The sequence below is a fragment of the Mustelus asterias genome, chromosome 16 (assembly GCF_964213995.1).
Source record: "Mustelus asterias chromosome 16, sMusAst1.hap1.1, whole genome shotgun sequence".
Classification (NCBI taxonomy): Eukaryota; Metazoa; Chordata; class Chondrichthyes; order Carcharhiniformes; family Triakidae; genus Mustelus; species Mustelus asterias.
The window spans coordinates 49,622,136-49,634,929 of NC_135816.1; the positions used below are offsets into that span (position 1 = coordinate 49,622,136).

A 12,794-nucleotide genomic window follows, 5' to 3' on the forward strand; every position below is an offset into this window, starting at 1 on the left:
AACCTATGTCTGGATGACATCCCCATAATCTCGAAAGCAATTCAGAAGCGATAAAAATAGTAAATCCTGCAGATTTTTGAATTCAATTGATTTCCCATCCAGCACTTTAAAAAATGTCAAGTTTTTAGTTATTAGTCACGAGTAGGCTTACATTAACACTGCAATTAAGTTACTATGAAAATCCCTTAATTGCCACAATCTGGTGCCTGTTCGGATACACTGAGGGAGAATTTAGCATGGCCAGTGCACCTAACCAGCACATCTTTCAGATTGTGGGAGGAAACCAGAGCACTGGAAGGACACCCACGCAGACATGGGGAGAACGCGCCAACTCTGCACAGACAGTCACCCAAGCTTTGAATCAAACCCAGGTCCCTGGCGCTGAGAGGTAGCAGTGCTAACCATTGTGCTACTGTGCAGCATAAATGTGTTTATGCGATCTGAGCTTTGCCGTCTAAGCTAACATTTATTGCCCATACCTAACTGCCATTTTGATGGTGGCGAGCTGCCTTCTTGAACGCTGCAGACCATGTGGTGCAGGCACACCCACAGCGCTGTTAGGGAGGGAGTTCCAGGATTTTGACCGTGTGATAGTGAAGGAACGGTGATATATTTCCAAGTCAGGATGGCGAGTGGCTTGAAGCAGAACTTCCAGACTTTGTGATCTTGTGGCCTTCTTCATATACTGACACATTATGGGAGGTCACCCATATTATTTATAATATATATATCATTTGAAGAGCAAATTTAAGATTTTGGCTGATTGAACTCCATTTTTCATCAATATAACTCCAGACAATTTATGCAAAATTTATAAAGAACACTTATCAAGTGACAATGGGAGATAATTTTGAACGTACGACATCAATTTTACAATATGAATATAAATAGTTTGGACTACTTTTCCCGAATGTGGAAAGAACATTTAATCAGATAGAACAGAGATTTCTCATTGAATATCATTATGGAAAGTTGGAGGAATTCTATTAAGGCACTTGCTTTGCATTTCTTAGCAATGACTATGATAATTTATTTCTACTTTGATCTCTACTGTGGAAACATAAGATAATTTCCATTTCTTCCACTGTGAAAGGGCTGCTGCCCTGCATTAGCGTGCAGTAGTTGTGGGTCGCAAAAGAAGGAAATTTAATTTCATTACAACTTGGAAATTTTATTAGCAAATGTATACTTAACATATTTGTATGGCATTGTTCTGTCTTCTACTTTAATACAGGATTTAATGAATTTGCCTTAAATGGATTAATGCCTCCTTGCAAGTAGCAGAAATAATGTCATACATGTTAAGCGTTCAACCATTATTATTTTTAACAGCAATTTCTGAGCTTTTATGTTGATTTATTATCTGTAAATGTTATTCTGGGTAGATTGCAGTAACTGCTTCCATTGCTTGAAAAAGCTAATTTTCAAAGTATTAATGGCTACCTTTTTTATTGCCATGACTCACCAACAACACCCCACTTCACCCCCCAAAATTTGGGATCCTCTGTAAACTTTGACACATTACTTCCAATTCCAAGTCTTGATCATTCAGATACCCAGCTTCCCCCCCTCTCCCAGGAGAATACACAGCTGTGGAGGAGTGGGTGGTGGGAAGTACAAAATGTCAAGTCCTGACGCTCCAGCCATAATGAGTGTGGGACAGGCTTGACGAATTTACTGGTCTTGACCTGCTTGTCATTTCCAAATGTTTGTAATAGTGACTCCACTTAAAGTACTTAATCAGTGGTAAAGTGCTTTGGAACATCCTCAAGTTATGAGAGATGTTACATAAACGCTAATCCTTTATTTTACCTTTATAAGGATGTTTGCTTTTCTCCAGGAAATTAACCGCCATGGTGATGAATATTAGGCACTGCAGTTAGAATTATCATAAAGGGCTTGAGTTCAATTCATGACACTCAAGGCCATAAACATATAATCATGGCATCATTTACAGATGCAATACTATTACTTGTTGAGCTTTCTCACCATTTTTAATATATAATAGATATACAGTAATCAGCATCTTAAGCTTGAACTAGTTTTGAAAAATAACTTCACCGAATGAAACTCTGCCATTTACCCTTAAAGAAATATCCTGAATAATTTATAACTCTACAAAATTTGTGTATTATATTCGTGAAAATGTGATTTTTTTTAATGACATCAACTTCTTTAACAAACAAGGTTTAAAAATTATTCCTCTTGCGGGCTGTTAAAACCCAGTTTGGGTATATTTTAATCTCTATTTCTTGAATTTAAAAAGAAATTACTCTTCAGTCGGTATCCTGCATTATGGGTCTAGGCCCTTCATCTGAACTCTATAATTTAAAAAACGACAAACACATCAGGGAAAGTAAATCGTGTACAGATCTTGTATCACTATAATTAAACTCTTAGGTTTCACTGAACTTTATCAGGTGAGATGCTTTTCATTTCATGATGACATATTCCCACAGAAATGAGAAAGAAACAGATTCCCTGAAGCCCTTGAAAATCCAAAGGGACTTATCAGATAGAATTAGAAATAGCAAGAAAAAGTGCAAGTATAGCAGCACTGAAGGGAGGCAGCAGGTCTTTAACCACTTTATCCTGGTCCATTTGTGATATGCGTACATGAAGCAGAATCTTCCCAGCCCCATGGAGGTTCGAAGGTGGGAATGAAAGGAAACTTAGGAATCAGTGTGGTGTGTTGTCTTCTGTATGTTTTCCCACCTCTGAGCAGTCTTGCCACATGCAAGGTGATACTGACATCAGCTACTGGGTGGCAACGACAGGTAGCTATTTATTGAATTGTTGACGGCATTGGGTTCTTACCAGCCAAGGAAAGGCCTCCCACTGAGGTCAAAGCCCGCCAACGGGCTAGAAGCTGGCGGTTGGGGTGGTGGGTGACCCAAAGTGGTGTTTTTTAAATTCCATGCCCCATTCAGGGAAGCGGATGCCAGAGGGACTACAGTCGCAGTCACAGGCCATCCTGTGGAAGGGCTCCCCATCTACACTGATGGTCTGACAGCTGTGACCAGCCTAATATTTAAAAATTCATAATTCTCCAGAGGGTGCCTTCTTATTGAGGTACCCTTGTGGTTTTCTCTCCCATTGGGACTCTCGGTTGGACTTTGTTGTGGGCCCTCCTATTGGGTCTGGCAGTTCACTGGTTGCCTCGCATTCTTAATTGGTCATGCTCCTGAAGGTGGCTTATTTGGCTGCATCCAGGAAGTTCTCAATACCATTCAGGCAGCTGCCACCATCAGGCTGGGATCTGCATTTGTCCCTGATAGCAAATCCTGTCCATAGAGTGGCTAACATTTCTGTTGAATGAATAAAAAATGGATTTTTTTCAAATGCTGGAAATAATCTATTCCTCTGATGTTTGAAGACGAGAAACGCAGGCTGTACCTGTCGTAGATTATACAGTTAATAAGTAAAATTTATTGTTTGCACATATGTCCTATTAGATTAATTGTCCATAATTACCCTGTGATACAAACTATTGGGAGAAATGATTGGATCTTATTCAGTAAACCTACAGTAAACAATAGGTAAAGTGTGTATTGAAATAACTAACTCTGGCTGAAAGTTGGGTATATTTCAATATTGGGACTACATCTGGCTACATTCCTGATGTTCCTCACCCAATTGAATAGCTTTTCAGGTTGAGACAAAGAGTGGCTTCAAGCATAGTGCTAGCTTCAACAGTTTGAACTTCAGGAAAAAGATCTGGGAGGAAAGCAAGAACTAATTTATTTTCTAAATCAATACAAGTTTTACTGTAGTAGCATAAAATGAAAGCATTTCTGTACTTTATCTTAATTTTTCTGTAGAGGAAGAGGAAGTAAAGAAATTAAAAAGTATTCACTGTTTAGATTCTATCTATCTACATAGTTTATCTAATTTGTGGGAGATTGCCACAAGTACAGACCATAAAAAGGGAAAATGAATTGCAGGGACAATGTACATGGTGCTTAGTGTACCACAGTTCTGTAATGTGTGTCGTTATTCTTTGGACCAAATGATGCATTTATTTGCTCAATTGCTTTTGAGCTGGATTAATAATTAATATGTAATATCTTATGGGCAGTATCAATGTACCTGCAGGTGGCATCTGTGGAGAGAAACCGAATTAACAATAAGAATTTAAGATTTTGGGTAAGAGATGCAGGGGGAATGTGAGGAAGACTTTTTTTGTATGCAGCAAGTCTCAATGACCTGGAACTTGCTGCCTAAAACGAGGGTGGCAGAAGTGGAAATTAGCAGTGATTTTAAAAAGAAGTTTGATGGTCACTTGAAGGAAATAAACTTGGGGGACTATGGGAATCAAGTGAAAGATTGGGACTGACTGGATTGCTCAGCAGCAGCCTGGCATGGACTCGATGGGCTCAATAGTCACCTCCTGTGCCATAAATAACTCTGACTCAATGTGTGCAATGAAGGTCCATTGAATTATTTGAACCAGTGGGAATCCCAGATCGCTTCTCTCCGGGAGGTCTGTCACAGTTATCATGCAATCATATACTTACTTGAACAGCATTGGACATCCCACAAAAGGGGGAGGCAATGGCCTAGTGGTATTATCACTGGACTATCAATCCAGAAACTCAGCTAATGTTCTCGGAGATCTGGATTCAATTCCCACCATGACAGATGGTGGAATTTGAATTCAATAAAAAAATCTGGAATTAAGAATCTACCGATGACCATGAAATCATTGTCGATTATCAGAAAAACATATCTGGTTCACTAATGTCCCTTTAGGGAAGGAAATCTGCCATCCTTGCCCGGTCTGGCCTACACGTGACTCCAGAGCCACAGAAATGTGGTTGACTCTCAACTACCCTCTGAAATGGCCAAGCGAGCCACTCAGTTCAAGGGCAATTAGGGATGGACAACAAATGCTAGCCCAGCCAGCGACGCCTGTGTCCCATGAACGAATAAAAAGAAAATCTAGCCCTCAGTCGGTTTGAGCCCCAAGAACTGCCACTCCAAGAGCTGCCAGCCACTCTAATGCCTACAGTTCTCCAGTTCTGCCTTTGAGAGCAGTGGCCACTGCCAGTATAACACTTCGGCCTACCTTGAGGATCGCCGATGAAGTTCCAGATAGAAGTAGGTGGGATAGGGGTCACAGGGAGTGGGGATCACTGTGTCAGGCTGCAGGTGGGGGGGTAAGATGGGGTTTGGAAGCATGGATAGGGGTGCCTTACATTGGACGCATCCCTCTCCCCAATGCAGTATTCCTCAGTCAAACATAGAGTGCTTGTGAACGAGAGGACCTTGCCTGCTCACCCTCCCGACCCACTAGCCTGCAGGCAAACCCAACATACGAGTTTGCTATGCGGTCTCTCCACATAGCAACTCCCTCACATGCCGCTGGTTGAATACCAGTTATGATGGAATGAGCCTTTTGTGGCTACAAAAGAGTCTAAGTTGTCCTCCAAGTGAGAAGGCTCTCATCCAGACCTTGATCAGGGTGAGGCAGGAAGTGGGGGATGGGTAGGGTCTCCACCCGACAACTTTCTGCCTGATCAAATGGAAACCTATGCCATACCTCCAGAAGGGATGAGGTGGAAATGTTAAATCCTGCCCAACATTGCAGACCAATGACCCACCAATTAAGATGTTCAGTGTGAATAATAGCATGTAGATAATGGCCTGGTTGTACCACATATTTTATGCTTTTGGCTTTGTATTGATGTGAACAATGTGGTGCAATTTGGGCGTGAAACCAGCTGAATCACACTTAGATAAGTAAAGCAAGATAACCTTCAATAGGTAATCCAAAAATGCTTCAGGTTTACATTGACTGTGGTTTAACTACAGCTGGTGCAAAGCCAACTTGAAACAGTCCAGAAACAATCAGTGATTCATGTACTGACAGTAAATTTAACTAGTTTTGTACGCCAGTGAATAGAGTTTTGTACAGGTTTATAAATTTGCATCTGGTTTTCTATTGTCAAAGAGCAGCTTGAAACGGTCAAGATAATTTGAACCTACCTGCAGGTCACACTCTGCAGGTACCGTCTCACATATGTACCTGTAATATTATATAAAACACATTCAAATTGCAGGCAAAAATATTGAGTTGCCAGTGTTATAACCTGGAATAGGTGAAATTCCTGTTCACTAATTTCAGGAAATTGGTTGGTATGAATTTTTAGTTGGGACCACAACTTTATATTCATATGGACTTTTTTGGTAATGTTAGCGAAGGCAGGATAATCACTCCCTTAGCAAATGGCGGGGGTATAATTTGTTCAGTGCTTTCAAACATAAGTTTAAGTTTATTCATTAATGTCACACGTAGGCTTACATTAACACTGCAACAAAGTTGTAAAAATAACCTGGTCACCACACTCCGGCGCCTGCTCGAGTACACTGAGGGAGAACTTAGCACAGCCAATACACCTAACCAGCATGTCTTTCGGACTGTGGGTGGAAACTGGAGCACCCGGAGGAAACCCACACAAATACGGGGAGAACATACAGACTCCACACAGACAGCAACCAAGCCGGAAACTGAATCCGGGTCCCTGGTGCTGTGAGACAACAGTGCTAAACACTGTGCTACCATGCCACCATTTGTTTGATTTTGGTAATCATATAATGCCATTCTATAATAGAATATGGAAACAAGTGTATAATATTGTAATAAGTGTATTAATAAATTAAGATCCTTTGAATAAGTAGAGAAATGTGCAAAAGCAAGATTGCGCAAAAATGCCTTAGCTGATGCATTCAATCTTGTAAAGGTAATTAAATTCCAATTATTTACATACTTTTAGAAAAGACAAACTTTACATTTATAACAATGTCTCTGTTCACCTTTGTTTCATCGTAGGTTTTTGTACATACAAAATTAGAAGCAACAAGTTTCATAGGTTTGTAAGATTACAGAGAACACAAAGATTTGGAGAAATTGTGCTGGATTCTGGTGTTAAAAGGTCAAGATACAGATTATCTTTCCATGGCTTAATGCAAAATTGTAAATTTGGTTCAGCAAGTCAAATTTGAATCTATTTTTGAACTTCTGTCTTCCAAGCGGTGGATGATTTGGCCTTTGCCATTAAGCCTTTGTATACCAAGAATGACAGAAGTTACATGATGATGATAAGCCACATTGCACACAGGCACTTCTCCGAACATCCTCCTTTTCATAAAAAGAAAAAAGCCCTGCGTACACTATCATTTGTAGTTGTAAATCAAGCACATACATGATCTATAATGAAAATCGTGATCTATGTACAGAAAACTATTTGGTCTGACACATGTTTGTCTGTCCCTACAAACTCATTGTACACATAATCTTAATGTTCGGATCTCCTAATCGTACACGCTTGGGTTTTTATTGGCTGTTCATCTGGTGTCTGCTTGTTCCTGGAATGATGTTTCATCTGCGGAGAATTTCACACTATTGGCAAGTGTTGCTGCTGTGGTAATTGTTGCTGCTGATCCATTGCCTTTTGTTGGTTGAGCTCTAGGATTAATGGTCATTCAGTTCCTTGTGTGATTGGTGACCTCATTCTTCTCATCAGCTGTCTGCTGTAAAGGAGCAACTTTTTCATTTTTACGTACATGTCTGTGGTTACGACAATGCACCTGGTTATTCATTTTCACCGTGTACAATTGAGGTGACAACTTCTCTGCACACGTCCCGACTTGCAAACTGGGCTGAACGTTTGTTGAGAACGTTAAATGTCTGACTAGCTCTCAAATTCTCAACTCTAGCAATGATTTGGCTGCTTTGTCAAAGTGAACTTTGGCTGTTGTTTCTCTTTGATATTGTTATTCACTCCTGTTACTATTTCTGGCTTCGGTAGTTTCTTAGCTTTTGGAAGAGTAGTGTGGGTGCAGCATGACTTTGATTAATGAACTGGACCACTTTCCATGCCTTCAGTAGCTGTGTTTCTCCATTCTGGGGTTGCCTTGTACACATCTGTGCTGAATCTACTTGATTTTTGACTTTCCCTTTGGCAATTTTCACTGCTGCTTCAACCTTTCCATTTGACTGGCGATAGTATGGAGATATGTGGTGCTGAATTTTTCAATCATTTATGAAGCATCTGAATTCTTCACTCATGAACTGAAGGCCATTGTCACTCATCACAATGTCTATAATGCAAAGTGACTAAAGTGTGGTCTTAGGCATTCTGTGAACTTGCTGGTTGTTGTTGATGTCACCTTGTGTAACTCTCAGTATTCTGAATAATTTCATGGTGATAAGATAGTCAGTTACAAAGAGAATGAAGCAGTCTACTCGAAACTTTAGCCATGGTCTGTCTGGGATGTCATGAGCAGCTCTTTAGCTTGATGTTCATTATGAGTTCTGCACTGACTACTATGGTCCTTGATCTCATTGCTCACATTTGGCCAGTAGAGTACCTCTTGTCTTTCTCAGACTAGACGTGATTCCTTGATGGCTTCAATGAATTCACTATAGCAACTCTTTCCTCATTCCCTTAGGATTGATGACTCTAGTTTCTTTGTACAAGGTGCCATCTTGGGCAATCACTTCCTCCCTGTATGCCCAGTACACTCTTTCATAGGAGTGTCTTTGATGGTTTTTGTATTTTCATCATTACTTCACGCAGCATCAGGAGAGTTGTTACTTGTCACTTGCTTTGATTGAATTGAGCAAGACACTTGTCTATCAGGTTTAGTGTCTGCTGGGTTGATGGCTTTCAGAGCATGGTATGCTGTTGCTTCCCATTGAATCTGGAAGATTTCACATTCTGTATCAGCATCATCAACTTTCTTCAAAGGGAGTGTAGCTCTTGAAAATATGTCAGCAATGTTAATCCACTTGCTCTTTTTGTACTTACTTTGTTTGAAGAGATATAATTTGGAAGCTAACATCCTTTGCAGATGCTTTGGAGCAGATAGAAGTGGTTTGAGAAAGATGCCATGAAATAGTTTGTCATCAGATTCCGTCACTTTGACCCTCTCAAACAGATCCTGATTAAAATGCTCACAAGCAAAGACGACCTGGGCATAGCATTATTCAGTTACAAAATACAAAAGATACAAAAGTCTGAAAACACGTGCGAACAGATTCAAGAATAGCTTCTTTCCTGCAGTCATCAGACTTTTGAATGGTCTTATATATTAAGATGATCTTTCTCTTTGCCCCATCTGTAACTGCAACACTATATTCTGCATCATTTCCTTTTCCCCTATGTACTTTATGAACGGTATGTTTTGCCTGTATAGTACACAAGAAATAATACCTTTCACTGTATTTCAGTACATGTGACAATAATAAATCAAATCAGTTTAATGCTTTGGTTACAAGTGCAACTGGTTGTCCTTGTTGCAAGATGGTTTCTCTGAGTCTTGTATTGCTGGCAACACATTGCAGGGTGATCTAATCATTATCATTGTAGTATCTCAGCAATGGCAATATTGTCACTTAGTGTTTGATGTAAGTGAAAGCTGCTTCATGCTCTGGGTGAAGTTCATGATGTTGCTCAAAGCACACAGGTTTGTACTTCTGCCATCATGCCTATGGATGTCAGCGTTCAAAGGAGATTTCAGGGACTGACAGCAGTTCAGCAGTGTGTCCTGCAGGAGATAACCAGGAATGCTGAGGTATCACTCTGGTGGCAATGACTCCATGGTGCATGAACCAGTTGTTCTCTCTCAGGAGCACAGCATTCATGTGGAATGTTTTGTTTGCAGTGTGTTTTATTTCAAGATTTTGAACAAGTGGACACTGAAATAGTTGGCCATAGAGGGATAGAAAGATGTGGAACAAAGATGGTGATTGATTCTGACTGCAAAAGAAGTCATCAGATGTGAACCCTGTTAAGATACCAGATCAGAAACCCCAAGGTACATTATGAAGTCAGACTAGACTTCAACAATTTGCTATTTTGGCATTAATGTGAGGATATGATGTTTCAATCCAGGCATGATTCTGCTGACACACTGAGAAGCTTTTAACAAAGCAAATTTTATTTAACAACACAGTTTAACTATAACAAATGAATTAGTTTAACATTTAACAATTGAACAATACTTAAACATGAAAAGATACAATTCTTATTTGCTAACATGTCACTGAGTTCCAATTCAAGCACTATTTCTCTTATAGGTTTAAACCTCCCTTTATGATTAGTTAGCAAAACATAGGCTTCCTTGCTTTTCTCAGGTTAACAGTCCTAGAACTTTCAGAACACCTCTGGAGAGATAGAGGGAGATACCTGTTTCTTCTGACAGTCCAAATAGCAACTGCTTGTATTTTTAAAAATGAAACTAAAACAATGTTTTTTCGCTACAAGTTAGCTCCTCCAATTGAACACATGACTCTGTCCATGTCAATCAATTTAATCAAAAATCTACACTGAAACCACACTGAAACCCCCAAAGGAGACCCTGGTAAACACAAATGTATTAGCTTAGCTTAAAAGAAACACACCATACCTAATATGAGTACTTGTCCTGTGCTCCCAGCCATCAATTTAAATATTTTGCAAGACAAATAGGCATCTTGCAAAACAGATCTGAATTCTAAACATACCCCTTACAAGAAACAGGATGTACATATATTTCTTAAAGGCACAATATCATCAAAACTCAACACCACTTTCTTTCTTTCCAGGCTCCGGTACCTTTGAAACCAGCAGCACTACAGAGCTGGATTTTGCAGCTATGTCTTTAAACTGATCTTGGCCCAAAGGTAAGAGATGGATTTTTGCTGAATTTTGAAATTACAATAATATTTTCTTGTGAGGAATACCTAATAGAATTTTTTTTCAATAGGCCTTTTGGATTCCTAAGTTCTGGACTAAATAGCCACAGAAGTAAAACATAAAACTGAGTTGTTACAGGATGACTAGAAATTCCAGATTTCCCCTTGCTTTTCAGGGGAAGCAAGAATATTTGAAAAATAGGAACTAGTGGAACCAGCGGAACCAGCTTCACTAACATTTCAATAGCGAGTTGTTCTTGCGGATATAATTACCACAGACAAAATAGTTTTCATACTTCACTCATGTATAACCAAAGGGCAAAGAAAAGTTTGAGAAATATGTTACCTAGTAGGCACCACTAGATAAAGTTGTACTGGCAGACTACATTTCTGGAAATTCATCTATCTTGTTACCTTGCTTCGCGGCCTTCCCTTCTTTTAATCTTTGAGGCTCTTTCTTTCCAGGTGCAGTTTCTAACTGCAGTCTGAATTATAATGGAAGCAATTGTTAGAACATATGTCACTGTGACAGAAATAGAAGCTATGGATCCTAATCACATTTGCATTTGTCACCTATCAAGTGTATTCCTCAGAGTGTTTATCATCATGTGAATTGTCAATAATGAAAAGATGGGTAAACACTGGCCCCATTGGTAGAATTGCATTAGGATGTAATATTTATTGTGAGAGATTTTTACTGGACTATTTTTGCAGACAGCTGCTGTTGGAAGTTCCAGAAATTGAGATGAACATCATTTCCTACCACTTCTTGGCCAATACCTTTTCCTCAGGCATTAAAATTGTGACGGTTTACGAAGAAGTGAAAATCATAACAGCAGAAGTTTAATTTTCAGCATGTTATTCAGGCACCAGTCTTACCTCAGTCATAGCACTCTTACAATAGAGTCAAAAGTTTGTCTCCAAGCCCCGCTTTGAAATAAAAGTGAAAAATTCCAAATGCATTCTTTATCTCACCATATCTCATGTTATTTAGGAATTACACATTACACAAATGAAAGACTTTTACAGACAACCTTTTCTTTCCAAGTATGTTTTGAATTCATTCACAGGGTGTTGGTGTCACTGGCAAGCACAGCACTTATTGTCTCTAATTACCCTTGAAATGGTGGTGAGCTGCCATCTTGAACTACTGCAGCCTGTATGGTGAAGGTACTCCCACATTGCTGTTAGGTTAGGAGTTCCAGGATTTTGAGCAAATGGTAATGAAGGAACAATGAGAATTTTCCAAATCAGAATGGTGTGTGACTTGAAGGGGAGCTTGCAGGCACTATGTTCCCAAACCTCCGCAGCCTTTATCCTCGGTGGTTACTACAAAACATGAAAGATTTTTAAAAACTGTGCAGGAAACAAATGGAAGGTGAGAGAAAATTTACATAAAGGTAAAGTGAACAATATCAGAGAATCAGGAAACAGAAATCGTGAAGAAAGCATAAAGAAAGACAAAATAATATTTTTTTGTTTTCTTCATTGATCTGCACAATTTATGCAGTTTATGCCTAGAACTATCAAAGATATTTTTGATAAACCTGGCTTATTGCACTTCGATTTTTTATTTGAATTTTGATATTGTACAATATAGATTTATTTTATTTGAATTGATATTGTACAATATAGTGCCAAAATATCAGAGGATAATTATGATGACAAAGGTGATTCTGTCCACTTTAGGTTATTCATCCTGAAAGCCTCCAAGTCTTTCCACTCCAGCATAATTTAAAAATGTTTCACCTCCATTACTCTACCTGAAATACCAAATCAGGGCCCCCCCACCAATTGCCCCCCGCCTCCCCTTCATTCTGGTGGGGTCTCCTGCTAGTTACCCGAATGTGGGGAGCTAGACTGAACCCTGCCGGAATGAAGTACTCCTGGCGGGGTGGGAGATTCAATCAGGACCTGAAAGTTCCCGATAATGACCTGCTAAACATATTTAAAATACATTTTGAAAAGATTCAGATTACTTACCTGCCTTCCCGCTGGTTTCCTGTGGTCTGACCGGCGACTGTTCACCGGCTCTGGGTGATGCACATGTATTTCCGGTGCATGCGCAATTCCCGGTACAAGGCTGGCGACGCGCATCTCCCACCTCGACCCG

General features: G+C 39.7%; 1 protein-coding gene across 1 annotated transcript in view; it reads left to right on the forward strand.

The window, feature by feature from the left end:
• Positions 1-12,794, forward strand: part of arhgef37 (Rho guanine nucleotide exchange factor (GEF) 37) — a 163,991-nt gene that overhangs the window by 20,548 nt on the left and 130,649 nt on the right. Inside the window, exon 2 of the mRNA XM_078231085.1 lies at positions 10,592-10,669. The gene's annotated coding sequence lies outside the window, so the exon portion shown is untranslated. The remainder of the gene's footprint in view (positions 1-10,591; positions 10,670-12,794) is intronic.